This window comes from Marmota marmota, unplaced genomic scaffold, assembly GCF_001458135.2.
Source record: "Marmota marmota marmota unplaced genomic scaffold, marMar, whole genome shotgun sequence".
NCBI lineage: Eukaryota > Metazoa > Chordata > Mammalia > Rodentia > Sciuridae > Marmota > Marmota marmota.
Window position 1 is genome coordinate 2,195,492 of NW_026000137.1, and position 7,123 is coordinate 2,202,614.

The 7,123-nt window shown below is 36.7% G+C and overlaps 1 long non-coding RNA gene and 1 pseudogene across 1 annotated transcript in view; one reads left to right on the plus strand and one right to left on the minus strand.

Moving 5' to 3' along the window:
• LOC125611219 overlaps positions 1-7,123 on the plus strand; it is an 80,534-nt gene that overhangs the window by 33,118 nt on the left and 40,293 nt on the right. The gene's annotated exons all lie outside the window — the stretch shown is intronic.
• Positions 619-1,976, minus strand: LOC125611218 (annotated as a pseudogene).

The following is a 7,123-nucleotide window of genomic DNA, read 5'->3' on the forward strand; positions in this document are numbered from 1 at the left end:
AAGATGGGGAAAATGAAATTGAGAGTCTTACTTTATTCACCCAACTTCATTGGCCAAGGTGGTGGGGATCGACTGGAAACCTAACACATAACTTTGCCTGTTGATAGTCATTAATGACTTGAAGGATGGGCTACAGACTCTTGTCTGGAGTCAAAATCATCACATGCTTTGAAGTAGAAAAGTTTTTTAAAAGATTTATAGTGACTTCCTCATAAAATAATTATTAATTACATCCAGTAATTTTATGTTAGCATAAAATCATGGACAGAAAAATTGGATTGTTTATAAGCATCTATTGAAATGTTAGAGAGTTATATTATATATGTGGCCATGTGAAAATTAAAATTTCAGCCTGGTGAAAGACACACTAAATTTGCCTTTTTTAGAGAGTAGTAAGAATAGTTTTTAAATAATTAGCACCTTATCAACCTATAGGCCTAGATATGCTAAATATATTTGTTTTGAATTGTTATGATTATCTTTAAAAAACAAAATATCTTGCAATAGTTATATCAGATATGGGAATTATAAGGTAACATGGGAAGATAACAAAATCAAGAAATTTTTAAAAATTGTTCTTTCACTTAGAAATCATCTGCAGAATGAAGAACACTTCATCTTTGTCTATCACCACATTGTTGTATAGTCCTTGGACAGATTTGTGCCTGGTTTTGGAGCAGATGCAGACTGTATTTCTTCCATTTTTTCTTGAGGAAAAGGCCCACCTTTCTCAGTCAGATACTTGATCATTTCTTCTTTAGTCAGAAACCCATGTTTAGCTGGATCTGAAACCTCAGAAGCTCAAAGAAAGGCATCTTCTGGAATTGGTCTACTTTGCACTAGAACTTTGGTCATCACTGGAAGAAACTTATTGAATAGAACATTCCCAGTGGGTCCTTCTGTCTCTGCCATCAGACCATGTAGCTCGCCTTCACTTGAGCAGCATCCTAATGACCTGATTATTGTTCCAGTCTCTTGCATTCATGGTATTATTTGACTCATGCCTCTGACTTTTTTGTGAAATCCTGCCACAGTGATCTCTTTCCTGTCTTCCACCATTTTATTGCAGAACCTGTCACCTGGGAGATGTGGATCATTAACCTCCGTCATGGGGTACTTGCTCTCTTGAGAATTTTTTAAATGAGACCAATTAGGAAACAATGGCAGATGTATGACAGGTATTGTACTAATATACTTAATATCTAACAAACTGTTATGAATCAACAGGAAAAACATGAAAAGCCCAGAAGAAAATGGGGAGATGGTGTATACAAGCATGTGTCAGAAAAATAACTAAACACGTTTAGCCATTCAATAGAAGAAAAGAGTCTCGATCTCATTAAAAATTTAAGAATCACATCCTAAAACAATGAAGTCTGTATTTACCTTTTAGATTTCTGAAGGTTAAAAAGAGTAATAATATTCCACACCTTGGTTGGAGTGTTGGGGAAGGAGCCCTCTCTTGTACACTATTGCTGTGAGTCTGTGATCAGACTCTTCTGGAGGGCGATTGGGAAATTTCTATGAAAAATTCTATGAAATTGTTGACCCAGAAATGCCACTGCCATGAATTTATCTCATAAAAAGACTTGTCCAAAATGCTTAAAGATGTTTGTACAAGATGTACCCTGCAGACGAGTTGAAATATAAAAAACTGGGAACTGAACAAAATAAACCAGCCATTGTTGAGTAGTTTAAAAATACAGGAACGATTGCAGTCATATGGCAGGTACTCTGTTTTAAAAAGAATGAGATTGCTTTAAATGTACTACCTGGAAAAGTGCCATTAAGTGAAGAGCAAGTTGTAACCAGTACACATAGGAGGGTCCTATGTTGTGAGGGGGAGGAAGGTAGAGCTGTTCAGATTAGGCACAGAAGAATGTCCTACTCAGAATCCTTTTAAAAGTGACAGAACTGGGCAGAAACCCACTTAAGCTAAAAGGCATGGTTTGGCGCATGTCGCTGGGATCTGGGGACTCGGGTGATGCCTGTGGAGTTGTCTCTTCATTGATTCTCCTTCCTCTGGGTTTTGTCCTCGTTGTTTTTCATTCCAAGAAGTCACCTCCTGATGTCACTAATATATATATATAGGCTACTGGTAAGCTAACTTCAGATCATCCTGTAAAAGCAAGAGACAGAATTTCCTGCTAGTTCTAGCAGGAACCCCAAGGGAAGACCTTGAGGTTTGGGTCCCAAAGCCAGAGAAGGACCAACTTCTTCTCTGGAGGTCAGGTTCATTCTTATTAGTCTGTGAAGTTCATATTTCCATGTCAGGGAAGAGTTGTGGCACAGAGGACAGATGGCTTCCCAAAGGGAAAGAATTTTGGTAAACATCCTGTGTCTACTTCACACTACATCACTAATAACAATAACTTCAGGAGGTGAGTTCCCCCTGTAATTTTAAAATGCAAGTGGGGCACTTTATGAAATGAAATTTTAAAAAATTAAAAAATTAAAACCACTTCCAGGAATCTTACTTTAGATTCTGTTTTTCTTAAGATTTAAAAGAACACACACACACACACACATACACACACCACATACAATTTTATTTTTTAATTGATTCTTTTTAATTATATATAACATTAGGATTCATTTTGACATAATCACAAAAGCATGGAATATAATTCGCTCTGATTCAGTCCTTAGCACTTCCCCTCTTCTCCCTCTCCCTTCTTTCCTTTTTCTTTTTTCAAAATGGTCAAAAAGTGTTCTATATATTTGTTAGTAATGATGTGGCTGATTTTTTCTGGAAAGATGCAGGGAGAGGAATTTTCATTGAATATGCTGATTCAACCCTTTTTGTGAGGAGACTCAGATTTTGTGAGCTAAGTAAAGGGAAGGTTCTGTCCCAGGTGAATGCAGTGGTTCTGCAAAGTTCTTATCTAGGGGCCCCCTCAGGGCAGAAGGGCTCCAGGGCAGGGACAGCCTCTCTACTTGGCTGCAGCCCTGGGGCCATCTGACAGCTTTTAAGCAGGCTGTAAATGTCCCCAGAATACCTTTTTCTTTTCACTGGGCAGTGGGTCCACTCTCCGATACACTTGCGGTTACACGTGGAATTGCCTTCCAGTACACTTTGATGCCGTTGGATTGATACACTTGGAATTGTCTTCCAATCCCAGTATAGGCATGTCAGTGAGAAACCAGAAAGACCTAATGGTTGAATTCATTAATTTGGATGTCGCAAATCCAAAATTTGAGATAAATCAGGATGTATAATGAAGTTTCTGCATTTATTATCTCTGAACCAAAGATTCATTTTGCAAATTATAGAGTAAATAAAATTGTAAAGGAATGGAGGGACCTACTTTCCAAGCCCTATTTACTATTTCAAAATAGGTAATCAACTGAAAAACCAATGACTAATTATAAAGCCCTGGTATCTATTTAACCGGATATTTTTTAAAATTCCTTTGGACCCTTTGTAACCTGGTTCTTAGTTACTGTATATGTTCTGAAAAATAAACAGGACCTAATTCAGAATGTTTCACTGTTTCAGATTATTGGAGGGATTTTAGCATAGAATGGTGCAGACTAGCTTTTATATTTGATATCTAGCATTATCACAGAAGTTAAGATCACTGGCTTCTGAGGCTAAAATTCAGGTTCTATCATGTAATGAGACCTTGAGCAAGTTACCTCAGTGAGCCTTAGTATTCCAATCTATATAATGGGATAATAGTACCCTCTTTATGGGATTGTTGATAGGATTCTGTGGGAAGCTTGGTGCATGGTAATCCATCAATAAATATTAGCTTTTAATCATTTTAGTCACAAATTACGTTTTAAATGGTGTGTAAATCTCCTGGGTCTCTAGAGATTTCCTTTTAAAAAATTTGGCTTGGTGAGAACAGGATAGGATAAGAACAGAGTAGGACTGGCCCTAAACACACACGCCTCACTCAGCACCCCTTTGTTTTCTTACAGCAGGTCATGCAGATTCTGAATTAATCTGTCATCTTCTCAGCTCATTGATTTTTATAGTATCTGTGGAATTCTTTTACTTTTTTTCTAAGAATGCAATCTTTCTACTATCTAGTACCTTCCTTATACTTTAAAAAGCAAAATTCTGGGGCTGGCTTCATAGCTCAATGGTAGAGCACTTGCTTAGCATGTGTGAGGCACTGGGTTCAATTCTCAGCACTGCATATAAATAAATGAATAAAATAAAGGTCCATCGACAACTTAAAAAAATTAAAGAAAATGTATTTAAAAAAAAATCCCTACCTCTCCTCCATAGAGTGAAGTGATATTCTTATCTATTCAACCCTGGTGCGGTCGACCAGCATAGATCAGGCCCTAGTCAACAATGTCCTTGTGCATGACGCATGCAGGCAGCACTTACCCAGAGACAGCACCAAGTGAGGAGCTCCAAAATCGGGAGGCAGATCCAGAAACTTGATAAAGTACAGTGGGTGGTGAGAAAATAAAACAAATGACAAACTAAGGGAAAATATTTGGCACACATAAAGCAAGCAAAGACTCTCAAGTTCTAATATAAGAATGCAAAAATAAAAGAAACTACAAATCAATCAGAAATGTCAAACAATCCAACAGAATTATTCTCGGCCAAGTCATAGAAGAAATTCAAAGGGTCAAGACAGAATGAAAAGAAGTTGAGCCTCATCCAAAATCAGGGGAACTAAAATGAAGGCAACAGTGGATTGCCATTTTGACTCTCAGATTTGTAAAAGTTTTAAAAAGACTGATAATATTAATGCTAAAATTTTTTAAATGGGTATTCTCTTAGAAAATTTTTATTAGTTTTCTATTGCTGCAATAAAAAATTGCTATGAATTTAGTGGATTAAAACAGAACAAACATTATCATAATTTTGCAGGTCTGCCATTGGTCTAAGTGGGCAAGGTCAAGTTATCTGAATGGGCTACAGTCTTTTCTGGACACTCTAAAAGGGAAATCCCTTTCTTTGACTTTTCCAGCCCCAAGAAGACATTGGTATTTTTGGCTTCCTTTAAGCATCTTTAAAGCCAGCAATGCTACATCTCTCTGAATATTCTTCTGTAGTCGCACTTCCCTCTCTGATCACAGCTAGGACAGATTCTCTGCTTTTAAGATTCAGTGGTTAGGTTGGGCCCAATGGGATGATTTTGAATAATCTCTCCATTTCAATGTTCTTAACCTTAATTACATCTGTAGAGTACCTTTGACAACTTAACATATTCAAAGTTTCTCAGGACATCATTAGGAGAGGCCTCTCCCACTAATGGTGATAGTATAGCCTATTTGGAAGACAGTGTGACAGTACATGCATTACCCACTGGCCCAGTAACTTGACTTCCAGCCAGAGAGCTATCCCCATAGAAGCACTTGCACTTATGCATGAGGGTGTATGTTCAAAGATGTCTGTTGTGGCACCGGTTGTGAAAGCAAGAGATTGAAGCAAATTAAATACCCTTCAAAAGAAAAAAGTGGAAAAATTATATGTCCATGTTATATTCCTCTTTAGCAACTAAAAATACAGATAGATCCCTATGTGCTGTTAAGAAGTGACCTCCAGAATACATTAAGTTAAAAAATATGTTGGGGATATACTACCATAAATATTAAATATTTTATCTTAAGAATTTGGAGAATCTCTATCAAACCTTTGAAAGATGATTACTTCTCTCTCTTTTTGCAGTACTGGGGATGGAACCATACATGCTATGTAAACTCTGCCACTGAGCAACATCCTCAACCCTGGGAGTAGGCTACACCTCAGAAGCAGAAGTAGAGTGGATTGAGGATGGGGGGGAATACACACACACACATATAATGCAAATATATTTCTGTATTTATATTATATAGGTATTTTATATATGCAAATATCTGTATATTTTATATTACATCTGTACATTTTAATGTTTGTATGCTTACACCTCTAATAAATACATTTATATAGCTTATTATCTGTACATTTGATATTGGTAATGTTTGAATTTATGCATAAATATAATGAGATACTACTTGTATTTTCTTAATTTGTTCTAATTAGTTATACATGACAGTAGAATGCATTTTGACACATCATACATAAATGGAGTCTAACTTCTCATTCTTCTGGTTGTACATGATGTAGTAATCATATATGAACATAGGGTAATAAAGTCCAATTTATTCTACAATCATTCCTACCCCCAGATCGATTCCCCTCCTTCACTCACCTCTATCTAATCCAAAGTACCTCTATTCTCCTCCCCACAATCTTATTATGAATTAGCATTCACATATCAGAGAAAACATTCAGCCTTTGGTTCTTTGGAATTGGCTTATTTCACTTAGCATATTTTCCAGCTCCATCCATTTACCTGAAAATGCCGTAATTTCATAATTCTTATTTAAGCCTGAGTAATATTCCATTGTGTATATATACCACATTTTCTTCATACATTCATCTGTTGAAGGGTACTTAGGTCGGTTTCATAGTTTAGCTATGGTGAATTGAGCTGCTAAACATCAAAGTGGCTGCGTTGCTGTAGTATTCTGATTTTAAGTCCTATGGGTATAAAATAAGGAGTGGGATGACTGGGTTAAATGGTGGTTCTATTCCCAAGTTTTCTGAGGGATCTCTATACCACTTTCCAGGGTGGTTGCACCAATTTGCAGTCCCATAAGCAATGAATGAGTGTGCCTTTCCCCCCACATAGTCACCAACATTTATTGTTGTTTGTATTCTTGATAATTGTCTTTCTGACTGGAGTGAGATGAAATCTTAGAGTAGCTTTGATTTGCATTTCTCTACTTGCTAGAAATGTTGAATATTTTCATATATTTGTTGACCAATTGTATTTCTTCTTCTGTGATGGGTCTGTTCAGCTCCTTGGCCCATTTATTCATTGGGTTATTTATATTTTTGGTGTAAAGTTTTCTGAGTTCCTTATATATCCTGGAGATTAATGCTCTATGTAAGGTGCATGTGGTAAAGATTTTCTCCCATTCTATAGGTTCTCTCTTCACTTTCATGATTGTTTCCTTTGCTGTGAAGAAGCTTTTTAGTTTGATTCCATCCCACTTACTGATTCTTGATTTTACTTCTTGTGCTTTAGGAGTCTTGTTAAGGAAATCAGTTCCTAAGTCAACATGGTAGAAATATGCTCCCCCCCCCCCCGGCCCGGCTTTTTTT